The sequence below is a fragment of the Rutidosis leptorrhynchoides genome, chromosome 7 (genome assembly GCF_046630445.1).
Source record: "Rutidosis leptorrhynchoides isolate AG116_Rl617_1_P2 chromosome 7, CSIRO_AGI_Rlap_v1, whole genome shotgun sequence".
NCBI lineage: Eukaryota > Viridiplantae > Streptophyta > Magnoliopsida > Asterales > Asteraceae > Rutidosis > Rutidosis leptorrhynchoides.
In genome coordinates this window covers 34,160,433-34,176,779 of record NC_092339.1, presented here as the reverse complement: position 1 = coordinate 34,176,779, position 16,347 = coordinate 34,160,433, and the positions used below count along the sequence as shown (strand labels likewise).

At 31.2% G+C, this 16,347-nt stretch overlaps 1 pseudogene; it reads left to right on the top strand.

Annotated features, from left to right (window-relative positions):
- Positions 1–13,111: 13,111 nt before the first annotated feature.
- LOC139859096 (nuclear transport factor 2-like) lies at positions 13,112–16,052 on the top strand (annotated as a pseudogene).
- The last annotated feature ends 295 nt before the right edge of the window (positions 16,053–16,347 follow it).

Sequence of the window (16,347 nt, the reverse complement as noted above, 5' to 3'; positions counted from 1 at the left end):
ATATGTTAACACATAAAAATTTCATGATTTAACTCAAAGTATAAGTATTTTTAGAAAAATAATCATTTAAGGTTGTTTACATGATGGAAAATGATCAACTTCATAAGTTTCACCAAAGTTTGACCTATGACCTGTGATTTTGAATATAAACTAAGGTATTTACAGTTCATATTCTTAAAGAAGGACTCGATCCAAGGAAGTGGCAAGTTGAACCAACGAAAACGGAGTTGTAACGAAGAAACTATGACTAAAACAAGATCGGATATCCAAAACTAGTTTAGCCACGAAAATAATTGGAGAAAAATTAAATAAATCACATCTTTCTAAAATAACATGATATTTTATATATATGTACTCATAATTTAATTTTATATATTTCAGGATCACCCATAAACTATACGAGAAGATTAATCATAAGATCCCATGATTGTACGCAATATGTCTTCTTGACAATATAGGTACCATGGGTCAAGATTAATCCCGACCAATACAAATACGATGGGGGTTTTATTTATTTCGATGGGGGTTTTATTTATTTCGATGGGGGTTTTATTTATTTATTGAACACCTAAATATGAACCATTAAAATTGAATTGCTAACTACGGACTAAGAAGACATTAAAAGTATTATAAGTATATATACGTGACGATTGTTTAAAATGAAAATATATTGATATATTATATATGGATAGGTTCGTGATATCAACCGGAGACCAAGTTAAAATATATATATCTTCAAGGCAAAAGTGAGTATATAGTCCCACTTTTAAACTCTAAATATTTCGGGATGAGAATACATGTATTTTATGTTTTACGATATGGACACAAGTAACTGAAAAATATATTCTACGTTGAGTTGTACCACTGGCATACTTCCCTGTAGCTTGGTAACTACTATTTACAGCGGTATTGTAAACGCGAATCCTGTTGATAGATCTATCGGGCCTGACAACCCCAACCGGACTGGACGACCAGTATTCAACGGTTGCACAGTACTTCGTTTCGTGACTACACTTGGTACGGTGTAGTAAGATTTCATAATAAAGGGAATATGCGACGTGATTAAATGTTAAGTATGGTTACCAAGTGCTCAACCACTTAGAATATTTTTATTAAAATGTTTATATATGAAATCTTGTGGTCTATATATATATATTGCTGCCGGCATTAAACCTATATCTCACCAACTTTATGTTGACGTTTTAAGCATGTTTATTCTCAGGTGATAACTAAAAGCTTCCGCTGCAACATGTTGAATTTAAGCAAGATCTTGAGTATGCATATTTGTGTCAAAAATAAAACTGCATATCGGAGGATTTGTAATGTAAAATATATTGGAGGTCGTATTGTTATTATCACATGTAAAGTTTGTAAGTCTAAGATTATCGCTAAACGATAATCCTTATTAAGTTGTTTAAACCTTGTATTTGTAATAAAAGCTATGGTTTGTATTGTAAAAACAAATGCAGTTTTTGAAAAATGTCGCATATAGAGGTCAATACCTCGCGATGAAATCATATGTTATTGTATTCGTCCTTATGGTTAAGGTCGGGTTATGACAATATGCACCTAATTTAACTACGTCTTCTCCAGTAGGTGCATATGGTTGATGAAATCTGCCCAGCTCAATATGCAATAGATGACCTCAATCTGTAACAGATTTGACCTCAATCTGCAACAGATTGACCTCAATCTGTGTACACATTGAGTTCAATATGTGTACAGATTGAGTTAAATATGTGTCACATAAATAAAAAATCTTTTTTTTTTATCTTTTCAGTCTGCAAGTTTAGTCTGTTGCATATCAAAGTTCAATTTGCCTACAGATCGAAGTTGAATCTGCATCCAGATTGAAGGTCAGTCTACAGATCAAAGATGAGTGTGTTGATTCTTTGAGTTTTATCCTACCTTTGATTCTCTCTGGATCATCTCCATATATATATATATATATATATATATATATATATATATATATATATATATATATATATATATATACATGGTCGCAAAAATCGGGAGAACTCGGCGAGAACTCGGCGAGAACTCGGAATTTAATTCCTGGCGAGAACTCGTTTTGAAATCGGTCAAAAAATCGGTCAACGACCAAAAATCGGCCAAATCTCCAAAAAATCGGTCAAATCTCGGAAAATTCGGTCAAATCTCGGTAAAATCGGTCAAATCTCGGTAAAATCGGTCAAATCTCGGAAAAAACTCAATAAAATCTCAAAAGTCAACGAAAGTCAACCGCCGATAACTCCCCGAGTTCTCCGAGTTCTCGTTTTGGAGACCCCGCCGAGAACTCCCCGAGAACCGATTTCTGCAACCTTGTATATATATATATATATATATATATATATATATGATAGTTTTGAAAATAAAAATTACAACATCATACTTTATATCTTTAACTACCACTACTACAAAACAACTCTTTCAGGACGACATTCTTGTTTTTTTCCAGAAGGTTTGTCGTCCCTAAAGGTTTTTTCGGACGACATATCGTCCTCAACAAATCGTTCGGAAAGCTTCGTCCCATAATGTTTTTCCGGACGACTTTTGTCTTTTTCCCGGATGATCGTGGGCCCACTTTGACTTTTAACTCGGATGATTGTGGATGACATTTCCGAACGACATTTGAAAACGACATATCGTCCGGAAAGATATATACTAAAATATTATTGGCTTTTTTGCTTTGATGATTGTGGACGACAGGAAATATATAATGATAAAATAATATTTATTATTTTATTAGTATTTTTATTTTAAAAGAAAAGTGGTAATCTTACAGACGACTCTTTCGTGGATGATTTGTCGTCCGGAAAAGTGTCTGCTATTTTTTTTTACCCAAAATTCGTTTCTGCAGTTTTCTACAGTTTCGACACATTTCAAATATCCAAAACCTGTTTTACAAATACGATAAAATGCCACATTAACATCAAATAAAATTTTTGACTTTGAAAGCTAGTATGCATGGCTGTCTCATTAATTTTGAAGGTCCCGTTCGAGATATATAATGAGCCCTGATACAAATTAAACTTTTTAATACATATAAAAAATTAAATTTTTACTGAAAATAATCAACAAACAAAAATTTTTCAAAAAACCTCGTTAAAGTGTTTAATTCTCAAAAAGTTGTCATATCATTATAATTAAAATATAAATAAAACTACGCTTCTAATATTTTTAAAACAAAGTTGTTGAAGGCCTTATAATCAATACTCTTCAATATATAATTATCAATAGTTATCTGGAAATGAGTTCTTCCCTCTCATTTCCTTCCATGTTCGCTTTGAACTTGGGGTGGCCTAGAGGGCCTACTTGGCGACTTGGTTACATTATTAAATAATCATTGAAGGTGTGCGCATGAGTAAAAACTTAATGTATCTTCAATTAACGAGATTTGCTCATATTTTGTGTCTTCATATCTTTTGTTTATTCATAATCTTCGAGTTAATCTCCAACTTTTATTTAATTGCGTAAAACTATATTAGAATTTATGTATTTGTTCGTTTCATCATTTTAAAAATAATATATGGATCATTAAAAACTTTGGGTTCTTTCAAAATTTAAACCTGTGTAATTGTTCACACTCGAACACCCTCTAAAATGCTCCTGCTACTATGTTGCATATGAAAGACATGATGAAATTTCTACTAATGATTGTCATTATTTCATATGATGAAATTCCTACTAATCATTATCATTATTACTAGTGGCGAGTTTAAGGAGAAGCTCGTGCGGTCACGGAACACCACTATTTTAAATAATTTTAATAGAAAATATTCTTTAAATGTATAGAACACCACTAGATTTTACTGCAGGATCCCATATATTTTTTAAATTTATAGTTTTTCTTTAAAATTATATAGGACACTACTAAATTTAACTACTCGGACTCAATATATTTTCGAATTTGTAGTTATTTGAAAGAAAACTACTACTAAAATAGCATTTAAATATAATTAGTAATGAAAAAAATTGGGACTCCATTGATTATAATTCTAGAATTGTCAGTGATTATTACTATTAAATTATTAATTACTAATAGTATTAGTATTATTATAATTATATTAATATTAATTGTGAATCATAAATTTTTATTATATCATTATATTATATTTGTTATAATTCAGTAGGCTTATAACTACCTTTAATGGTTATAAGAACAAGGAGAGAAAAAGAGAGAAGAAAGAGAGAAGAAATATTGATATTGATATTTCAAGAGAAATGGTACACCTTAAATGGTTACCATACATGTCTATTTATAGTATAAAATATTACTATGCAAGAAATATAATAATAATAATAAAATTAACATCCAATCTAGATATTTTATAACACAATCTAGATATTTTATAACACTCCCCCTTGGATGACAATTTTATTAGAGAATAACTAGTACTGCCTCGTTAAAAACCTTGCTAAAGAAAACCCATTGGGATAAAACTTTAGCTAAGGGAAAAAGAGTGCAGCATAGAGTTGACTCCCCCTCAAGTAGGCAACGCCTGAGTTGTTACATCTTCTGAACATGCCTCATGCCAATATTATGAACGTGTGTTCTGAAAATAGCAGTTGGCAGTGCTTTGGTATAAAGATCAGCAGAGTTGTTGATTGAACGTATCTCATTTTAATCTGGTTGTCTTTTACGAGATCTTGAGTATATGAGAAAAATCTGAGGTTTTCATTTGAAACTGTATCATCTAAATCTTTTATGTACAAGTTTAGCCCCTGTGATTTGTCTACAGTCTCCTTCATGGTTTGCTCAAACCCTTGTTTCAATTCCTATTCCTTTGTAGTCTTTTCTGAGCCTTACCAATATACCATTCTTTCCCATCAAACTTATGACCGTTAAGACCGTCTATGGCTTTGGCGCCTCGTCAGTATTTATATTTTGTTCAGTCACTTTTGATACTCTTCTTTCATTTGTATTATGCAAGCTGCATTATCTTCATATATAGTTGTTGGTGAAGATAGTTGTTAGTCTTTTATAGCGTTCTAGTCCACAAGAATCAATAATGATTTGTGTCATTGATCTCAACCAAACACATTTTCGAGTAGTTTCATATAATGCAATCACTTCGTCATGATTTGATGATGTTGCAACAAGTGTTTGTTTTAAGAACACCATGATTTTGTGGTACCTCCATTTAGGAATACATATCGAGTTTGAGATTTATCTTTATGAGGATTTGATGAATGACCTGTATATACATAATCAACCAAATCTTGTTTTGAAACGTTAGAATAAATTAATTTTAAATCAGCAGTTTCTCAAGGGTATCAAAATATGTGTTTGATCCCGCTCCATTGTCATTTGAGCTGAATCTTGCCAATAAATTAACTGCAAGAGAAATGTCAGGTCTTGTACAATCTATAAGATACATAAGAACCTCAATTGCACTAAAATATGGAACTTCCGATCTGTTAAGATTTTCATGATCTTCGCAGGGATGAAATAGATCAGTGTCAATATTGAGTGATCTAACAACAATGAGTTTGTCTTTAAAAAAAATGTTTTAAAATCTTTTCGGTATAAGTTGTTTGATGTACAAGTAAATCATTAGGCATATGCTCAATTTGCAATCCAAGGTAATACTTGGTTTTTTCAAGATCTTTCATTTCAAAATAATTCTTTAGAAGTTGAATGATTTCATAGATCTCTTTATTTGTTCATATGATGTTAAGAACATTGACATAAACAACTACGATCTCATATCCGAACATTGTTTTTATAAAACATACGTGCAAAATAAGTTTATATTTATACCCTTTTTTTTATCAAGTAGTCATCTAATCGGTTATACCACATACGTCCCGTTTGTATAAACCCATTTAAAAATCTTTGTGATTTAATGGAATATATTCCCTTGGGTTTTACATTAGATGCTTATGATACCTTAACTCTTTAGGTATATTCATATATATCATTATTAAGTGATCCATACAGATAAGTAGTAACAACATTCATGAGATGCATTTAAATAACTACCAGGTTGATTAAGTATCTAATAAGTAATTGTATCCATTACAGGAGGATAAGTTTTCCTCCTAATTCATTTATGGTCTTTGTGAGAAATATTGAGTTACAAGTCTAGTTTTCCTTGTAACTTCATTTGCACATTTCTTTTCGGATAAAAATTCATTTGTATCCCATACGTTTCACATCTTTAAAAGTGATAACGATTGATCCGAAAACTTTTCTTTTATCGAGCGATTCTAATTCAGCTCGTATTGTTCCTTTTCATTGAGCTCAATCATGTCCATTTTGTATATTCAATGACAGATTTTAGTTCCAGATCATCATCTTTATTCATGATGTCATTGTAACATTATATGAAAATATCTCATAGAGATTTTAATTTCATTTCGGTTCCATAATATTGCATAATTTATCGCAATTTTAGTATTTACATTTATCAATATCCTCTGCAGAAGGAATATTGATTTGTGGTTCTTCTTGAACACTTTCTTTTACCTCATTATCAGCTGATTTTCTTTTTCGAGAATTTTTATCTTCGGAACCAATTGATCTTCCACGTTTGATGCGTGGCAAAGACTCAACAGTGACATTATTGCCAGCTTTTGGAATTTCAGTTCGAGCTGAAGCATTTATCGCTGGTATATATGATTTAGTCACCTTTTTTTTTTATCTGTAAATGCATAAAGTAATTAATTTGCAAGTTCTTGCATATGCATTATTTTTTGAACTTTCGTTTCACATTCTTTTGTGCGAGTTCAATATACCTTAATTGATGTTCACATCATGAAGCATCATTTTATTATTTTTTTTTTACTTCACCCCCTAATCTAGGGAACAATGTTTTATTAAAATGACAATCAGCAAAACGTGCTGTAAAAACATCACCCATCATGGGTTCAGTATATCTTATGATTGAAGATGTTTTATATCCAAAATATATTACCATCTTTATTTGAAAAAAACATTTTATTGTATTGTGGTGATACAATTGGAACATACACTGTACAACCAATGTTCTACGGTGGAAAATATTTGGCTCTTGGCCAAAATCAAGTAGTAAGTGAAAATATTTATGACTTCCACATGGTATAATGCGAATTAATGTCGCAGCATGTAAATTTACATGTCTACATATAAATATTGATAGTTTTGTACTCATTATCAATTGTCTAGTTATTAGCTGCAAGCGTTTATCTATTGATTTAGCTAAACCAATTTTGTGTATGCACATGAGCAACTGGATGTTCAACAACAATCCCTGTAGATATATAATGATCATTAAATGCTTGAGATGTTAACTCACCAGCATTATCAAGTCTCATCCTTTTAATGGTGTAATCAGAATAATGTGTTCTCAATTTAATAATTTGTGCAAGAAACTTTGCAAATGCCATATTACGGCTTGATAACATACAAATATGAGACCATCCGCTAGATGCGTCTATTAGAACCATGAAATATCAAAATGGTTCACATGATGGATGAATTGGTTCATATATCTTACCTTGAATTCTTTCAAGAAATATTTGTGATTCTTTTTCACAATATACTTTTCATTAATCACCATATGTGTTTTCCATTAATCACCATATGTGTTTTTTTTTATAAATCACCATATGTGTTTTTTTCATCATATATCCTTTTCACCATATACGCTTTTAATCATATGCGCTGTGTTTTTCACCATATGCGCTTTTAATCATATGCGCTGCGCTTTTAATCATATGCGCTTTTCATCATATGCGATGTGCTTTTCATCATATTCGCTTTTTATCATATACGCTGCGCTTTTCATCATATGCGGTTTTCATCATATGCGCTTTTATAATATGCGTTTTTTATGTGAATAGTAAATTAATTAATTTCGTTTTACTATTCATATGAATTAATTTCGATTTACTATTTTGTTAATTGAATAATATATATACATCATATACTTGTGACTCCGAAGGCTCAAATGACTTTGACCATATAGTTATATGTTGTACCTTGCACATTAATTTTCAGTAGAAGCTTTAGATGCATTTTTTTTTTTGATGAACTATTTGTTTCATATCTAGCTTAGGCAATTATTGTGAACATTTGATCCCTATAAGAGCATTTATCTTTTAGACTTTTAGTTGATTCGTACTTGTCACAATTAGGGATAGCACCCGCGGGTCGTGGATGCGGATCCATTGGATCCATCACCCGTACCCGTGGATTTTTTTTTTTAAATCAAATAACTGGAAATTTGGAATTTTTTTTTAAGAGACATCCAATTGAACCCTTGTTCGTTGAAACAATTTGACTATTTTTTTTAACTCCCCATTTATTTAACTTCGTCTCTTGACCTTGCCACATCACCAAAAAGTACATCACTTGCCTTTGATGTCACCGTCACGGTTAGAAACAGTCTAATATAATGCTTATGGCTCTTTGTATACACATAAATAATTTATGTCCATTTTCATTTCCTTACTTATTTTTTCTATTTTTGAAAGATAATTACACCGAGTAATTTTTGTCTCATTCTTTGAAACAATCTTCGTCTCATTTCTAAGATTTGAACATTATCTTCAAGGTTAGAAGGTTTGGCTCTGTACCGCCAAATCAGAGTCCCTTTTATTAGACAAGTTAGTGTCCCTTTTATTATTAGACAATTAGGCATTAGAAAATAGTTTTACATTACTATGCTTTGTTTGTGTACCCTTTTTATTTGGTTTGTTTATAAGTATATATGCAGTGTTTCTTTTCTTTATACTTCTCTTTCATCTTAATTAACACATATAATCTCTCATCATAAAATAAATAGTGTGAATTCTTTTAATAAAATGGATTATGTAAATCAAATTTGTTTAGATAGTGAACCAAATACCTATTGGAGTATGATACTAATTCAAAGCGAGCGGAAGCATTTTTTAAAACTTTATAAAATCATACTCTTCCACGGATCATTGTACAAAACTTTAGTAAACAAAACAAATTAACGAAATCGAACGAGAGAAGATTAGAATACAACGTTTGTAGCCTTTTGAAAATCGAATTTGAAAACTCAAAGAAGAGTTCCTCTAAACGGTAGACACCCAAAGTTCCAACCTTGCTTCGATCTATACCTTCTACTTAACGGATCTTTTCTTCTTCCTTATTTCCACCAAAACCGAACCCAATTATAGATTTCAAGTATTTTGGTTACTTGAAAATGAGAAAGAAAAATAGCATTTTGTGTATGTGTGTTTTGTATCTCTTTTTTTTTAACTTTTAAGATTTACTTTTAATAAAAATACAAACTACTTTTTTTTATTTTAACTTTTAAGATTTACTTTTAATAAAAATACAAACTACTTTTTGTATTTTAACCTTTAAGATTTACTTTTAATAAAAGTACAAAATACTTTTTCTTATTTTAACTTTTAAGATTGACTTTTAATAAAAATACAAACTACTTTTTGTATTTTAACTTTTAAGATTTACTTTTAATAAAAGTACAAACTACTTTTTCTTATTTTAACTTTTAAGATTTACTTTTAATAAAAATACAAACTACCTTTTTATTTTATTTTAACTTTTAAGATTATAAATTTAAGAATAAACATTAGTATGCATGAAATAAATAATGATTAATTGCATAAGTAATCATAAATGTTAGATAACATATAAAGACCCCATCGTATTCGTATTGATCGGAATTAATCTTGACCCATGGTACCGTGTTGTCAAATGACGTGTTGCGTACATAAAGTACCGTGTTGTCAAATGACGTGTTGCGTACAATCATGAGGTCTTATTAACATAAATATAAATGTTAGTGAAGTTAATAAGAGTTAGATTACAGAAAATATAATTCAGGTGGTATAACCGACCATATATATAACTTAAATAACATAAATATAAATGTTAGTGAAGTTAGTAAAAGTTAGATTATGAAATTATAATTCAGGTGGTATAACCGACCATATATATAACTTAAATAACATAAATATAAATGTTAGTGAAGTTAGTAAAAGTTAGATTGCAGAAATATAATTTTACTTATGATGATAATAATATTTACCTTATTCAGAGGCGGAGCCAGGAATTTCCGTTAAGGGAGGCTTCATTTACTTTTAAATAGAAATATAAAATTATATCGAACAACATAAAAAAAGTATCATAATTGAAAAGCGAAAATTGAGAAATTATTTTTAGTGTAAACTTACATGTGAGACATAGTGATAAAAATTGACTCTTAGATTTTTAGTGTAAACAACATAAAAGTATATGAGGTTGAAATATGTGATATATTGACATTTAGATTTCTGTTTCATTTATAACAAAAACGGAGTACTTATGTATACATTAACATTTGGGGTTTAATTTTTATATTATAAAATTTGAGGGAGTAAAAGAGTGGAATACACTAGTTAAGGGATTTTAACAAAAAGATAATAAAAACTCATCGTGTCTATTAAATCTTTTACCAAACCCCACCTGCAATTTCCAGGACCGGACTTCAAATATTTTTTCGCCATATACATAATTAGTACTCTATATTCTTAACACGATTAGCGGAGGCTGGGCACCCCAAAGTCCCCCTACTAGCTCCGCCATTGACCTTACTAATAAATAATAGAAGATATCGTTAAAGAATTTCTTACCTTGATTAGTGACTTGTGCTTGCTTAGATAAACCTTGATTATATGGAGCACTTCGTGCTGATAACGTGTTATAATTCAGTAGGCTTATAACTACCTTTAATGGTTATAAGAACAAGGAGAGAAAAAGAGAGAAGAAAGAGAGAAGAAATATTGATATTGATATTTCAAGAGAAATGGTACACCTTAAATGGTTACCATACATGTCTATTTATAGTATAAAATATTACTATGCAAGAAATATAATAATAATAAAATTAACATCCAATCTAGATATTTTATAACACAATCTAGATATTTTATAACAATATTATATTATTAGTATTATTCATAATTTATAATTTATTATGAAGTGATGATATAGATTTATCTTTACTTGTATATTTTGATAGGTTGACTAGAACAGGAAATCAAATTTACTAAGTGGAGTTAGCCCATTATGGATATGGTCTCTCTCAGTAACTCATGATCCAAACTTATGATATTATGCTGTTGAGTCCATTATGGATATGTTCTCTCTCAGTCAAGGTTGTAAAAGTCACGAGTCGGGGACGCATCGGTCTAGACCTAAAAAGGACGCGTCGGCCGAGTCGGTGACGTATCGGTGACGCATCAGTCATTGACCAACGTTGACTTTATTAATAATTTCTTAAATTGTATTTATATACATATAAAATAGTTGATTATGTACCATAAATTTCTTAAATAAGAACTTGAATTTAAAAACAATCGAACTTCAAACTTAATTAATGTTACCGAGTACATAATCAGTAAGGACACAGAGAAAAGGGTGGGCCAAAAAATCAAAACAAAACCTAATTTTTAAAAACATATCAGATCTTGACGAAAATTTGACTGATTTTGACAGTTTCTGACCAACTTTGACCGTCTTTGACAGACTTTGACCGAACTTTTAGCTTTGACCGTCTTTTGAGTCGTTTTTAAAAAAAACGGGACGGAGAACCCAAAAAAACGATGCATCGGCCGACGCGTCGGTCAAGTCGGACGACTTTTACAACACTGCTCTCGGTATCTCATGATCCAAACCTATAATATTGTGCTGGGGTCTACTCACATAAATAAAGTAGATTCTTACCACATTACATTCTGTCACATACAGATAATAGAAAAACATTTATAGAAATTAAATAGAAAAAAAATAATAATATAAATAACTGTTCCAAAGATCAACATTTACAAAATCGAATCATCAGTAAACAGAAATCTAGCATAAACAACGCACAAAGAGCGGAAACAAACAAGCCGATGGATTAATCGGCCAACTTGAACAGATCAATCTGGTTCTAACTGTCTTGAATGAGGAAATTAAACAACCACCACCAATATTTTCATGCTTTTCGTGTTTTTTGACATATCTAATTGAACATAATTTTGGTCTAAAGTGAAAATAACAAAAGTAGAGGGAGGTAAATTTAAAATTATTTGTTCCAAGTTCCAACAACAAAACACTCCTTCCTTTTCAGTATGATTTTTTGATCCCGTTTTCAAATTAAACACAGACAAAAAATCATTCATTAATTTTAGAATCTTTCTTCTTTATTTTCTTTCTTGTTCTACCTCTGTTTTTAATCCACAAAAACCGACCCGAAATCAGGTACCATTACGATCCGCAATATGATATATTTTTTGTGTGTACGCAGTTTTACTTTCAACCACGTGAATTTAATCATTAATTTCAGTTTTAGCTACCTTAATATCACATTTAATATATTTATTTTTTCACTTGTTAGCTGTCGTATAACATACTCATTTTCATTTTCACTGCTCATGTATCAACTATCAACTGGTGTTTCATTGTTTCCTTTTTGTTGCTTATATTTTTTCTAGTGTAGTAAATATGTATATGTATATTGCATGAATTCTACCCGAGGTTACCTTTTTTGGGGAGGGGGGCTGTAATTATTTTTTGTTTTCAAAATGTTAGGGTTTGAAACAAAATGGGGGGATAATTGATTTACTATTTTGTGGTTATGAGGTAAAATGCTAAAGGCATTATTGATTGAAAATTTGGAGTATTTTTATTAATGTTGCTAAAGATTTTCCTTGGATCGCTTATAATGTCACGCGTATATTCTAATACGTGGTTTATGAAATATATTTGAGAAATCAAAGGTTTCTGCACAAGTCAATTGCGTATTAGTTAATGCTAAATTTTGTTTGTCGCATTTCAATATGGCTTGGTGTCAGAATAGGTAATACATTTACTAAAACTTATACTTCAATTAGTTTAAAATTGGTGATATTTTAAACTTTGAAATATGCACTTGTTCATTGTTGGGAATAATATTTGCAGCTTAAGCTTTCCTGCCCATTTTAGAATAAAAGCCGGTATATGATATGTTGAATTGCAAGCTACATTTTTATGAAAAACTTACTTTAGAATGTTTAAACCGTTGACGGTGCATTATCTTCTAAATTTGTTTAAGTGTTTCAGGTTAATACTACTATTATTTTACTGCAAGCTCTTATTGCAATTGCAAATGTGTTTTACTTACAGATGGCAACACAGACAACAAGTCCTGCTGTTGTTCTTCCGAGTGCTCAAGTTATTGGCAATGCATTCGTGGAGCAATACTACCATATTCTTCATCAATCTCCTGAATTAGTTCACAAATTTTATCAGGATTCAAGCATCTTAAGCCGCGCAGATTCAATTGGCGTTATGAGTTTTGTGACAACCATGCAAGTGAGTTCCTTATATAACATAATATCACAGATGGTCCCTGTGGTTTGTATCAGATTACACTCGTCGTCCCTGTGCTTATTTCCCTTCAAAGATGGTCCTTGTGGTTTGCACTTGAATCACCGGTGGCCATGTGTTTTGTTTTTTCCGTCACAGGGACCACCGTTGATTTAAGTGCAAACTACAAGGACCATCTTTGAAGGGAAATAAGCACAGGGACGACGAGTGTAATCCGATACAAACCACTTGGACCATTCGTGATATTTTGTCTATATAATATTTGCGAAAAAATTTATACTTAGAACTTATGTGTTAGAGTTTTTGTTGACGAAAACCAGGCGATTGATGAGAAGATTCAGTCTCTTGATTACAAAAACTGCAAGGCAGAGATTAATACTGCAGATGCACAAGATTCGCACCAGGCGGGAGTTATTGTTCTAGTGACTGGATGCTTAATTGGGAAAGATAATATTAAGAGAAAGTTTGCACAAACGTTCTTTTTAGCTCCACAAGAAAAGGGTTATTTTGTTCAAAATGATGTCTTTAGGTTTGTTGACGAAACTACACCTTCGAAGACGACTTCTGAATCTGTCAAGAATATTGTTGAGTGTGCACCAGCAGAGCTGACTGCACCAAATGCATGTTTGTTCCTATTAATTTAGTCCCATGAAAATTGCAATGTTTTGTAACTTCATATTACTAATACCTAAGAATTGGTGAAGATGAACCGGTACAGAATAACCTAACACACTTTATGTTTCAACCTATTAGGTGTTTATAGAAAAATGTTGTGTTATGACTAGAAAAGATAATTTCATTTCAAATTTCAAAAATCTATTTTCAGGTGTCTGGAAATACAATTTGGGGTAATTTTTGACACTTTTTTCACGCTATTTTGTCTTGATTTTACCTTTTGAGCCTGTTAGATATTATTCATAATCCAAATTGACTTTCTTCATAACTAATGTTTACAGATGCGAATAATGCATCAGATAATCCAACATATGATTCTGCAACGAAGTCATCAGCTGACAATCTTAATAATGAGCCAGAAGTTTCAAACCCTGAAAGTAATGAACGGTCAAAGTCAACTCTTATCGAAGAAGTTGCGGATGAACCTGTTCCTGTTCAGATAAATACTAACGAAACACTAAAATATAACAAACCGAATTCCACTGCAACCCAAGAGGAGAAGAAATCGTACGCTTCAATTGTGGGTTCATGCTAAGTTACATTTTCAATTTGCGCTTCTCTTTCTATAGTTTTTCTCTTAGTTTATTAATAAATAACTGGTTATTATAGGTAAGGGTGTCCAAGGTGACCACATCATCTGGTTCGGGTCATGTTCAGGCGAACAATTTAAGGTGGGCCCCTGCTACACCGATCAACACAAATCTAGACCTGCAAAGCCTTCTCCTGAGCCAGAAACATCGGTTCCTGTCTCTGTTAATAATCCTGAAAGCAGCAACGCGTATGATGATGGTAACGGATTATATTCTGTTTACTAGTTTTTTGTTGGTTAAACGATTTTGAAATTATCAAAATTTGATTCTTTTGTCAACTGATGTTGAATCGTATTAAAGCTTATGAGATTCTGTTTCTGGATAGTTTTACTTACATTAATCTAGTGGGATTTAGTTGAAGGTCACTCTGTATATGTACGGAATTTGCCTATGAACGCAACAGTTGCACAACTAGAGGAGGAATTCAAAAGGTTTGGGCCTATCAAAAGCAATGGCATCCAAGTTCGAAGTAACAAGGTTTGCGTCTGATAATTCGATACGTTGATCACTTAGGAATTTGTACAGTTTTGAATCTTAATTTTTCCATACAAATTTGTCTTTTTATTTTTTGCAGCATCAGGGATTTTGTTTTGGTTTTGTGGAATTTGAATCATTAATTTCCATGCAAAGTGCTATAAAGGTATGACTCATAATCAAACTTCAAACATATATAGATATTTCAAATTCATAACATTTTCCATTATAATTGAATAAACAATCACAATTAGAATAATTGTCGTTAGTGTCTTGTTGTACCATTCTTTATTTGTGTAAAATTTAAATAAACACCAAATATAGAAAAATTGTTATTAAATCATTCAAAAAAAGGAAATTTTTCCGAAAAATTTCCATTTAAAAAAATGATTTTAGGAGACACCCTAATTCAGAGTTATTGATTTCATTAACTTCTCAAAGTAATCTTTTTCATGTTTAAATCCATTATCATCTAAGTAATGAAGCCCCCTTTGTAAATCCAAAAACCTAAGAGTACAACTCATTTGACATGTGTACTTTTTTAATATTTATATATATGTTATTTTTTTTATTTTTTTTATGTTTAATTACAGGCTCCTTCCATCACAATTGGCAATAGACAGGTAGTTGTTGAAGAAAAGAGAACTACAACGCGAGGTAACTACCATTATTCAACTGTTTCTTTTTTTAAATTTAAAATATATAATACATCAGTGGTATAATGAGTCCATTTTTTAGTTGGCGGCGGTGGTGGAAGGGGACGCTACTCTTCCGGAAGGGGCAGTGGTGGTTTTAGGGGTCGTGGTGGTGGTGGTGGTTACTTTGGTGGTCGAAGCTTTAACAGAAATGAGTTTAGATACCAGGGCGAGTTTCACAACCGTTCAAAAGGCCCCACTGGGCGTAATTCACAGGTCTATCAACGAGTAGATCAAAACGGTGGTGGTGGTGGTGATAGACACACTCATCAATTAAATAAAGATGCTGAATTTGAACAGTAGTTGCAAGTAATCAAATTTTTGACCATGAATTCATAATTAGCTAGGTTTTTTTTAGTCTTCTTTAATTGTTTTTTGCATATTCGAATGGCTCAAGATGTGATATTTCTTGGACCATTTAGTTTTTGATTTGGATCTTTATAACACCTTTCTACTAACAATTCTAAAAAGTAGACATTGTATGCAAGGTGTTACCCTAACGATATGCAATTTCTAAGATTCCAAATTGTATACGTCAATCAATTCAATATGACCATGAAAAACCCAACAAAATGCAAATTTTAAGATTCCAAATCGT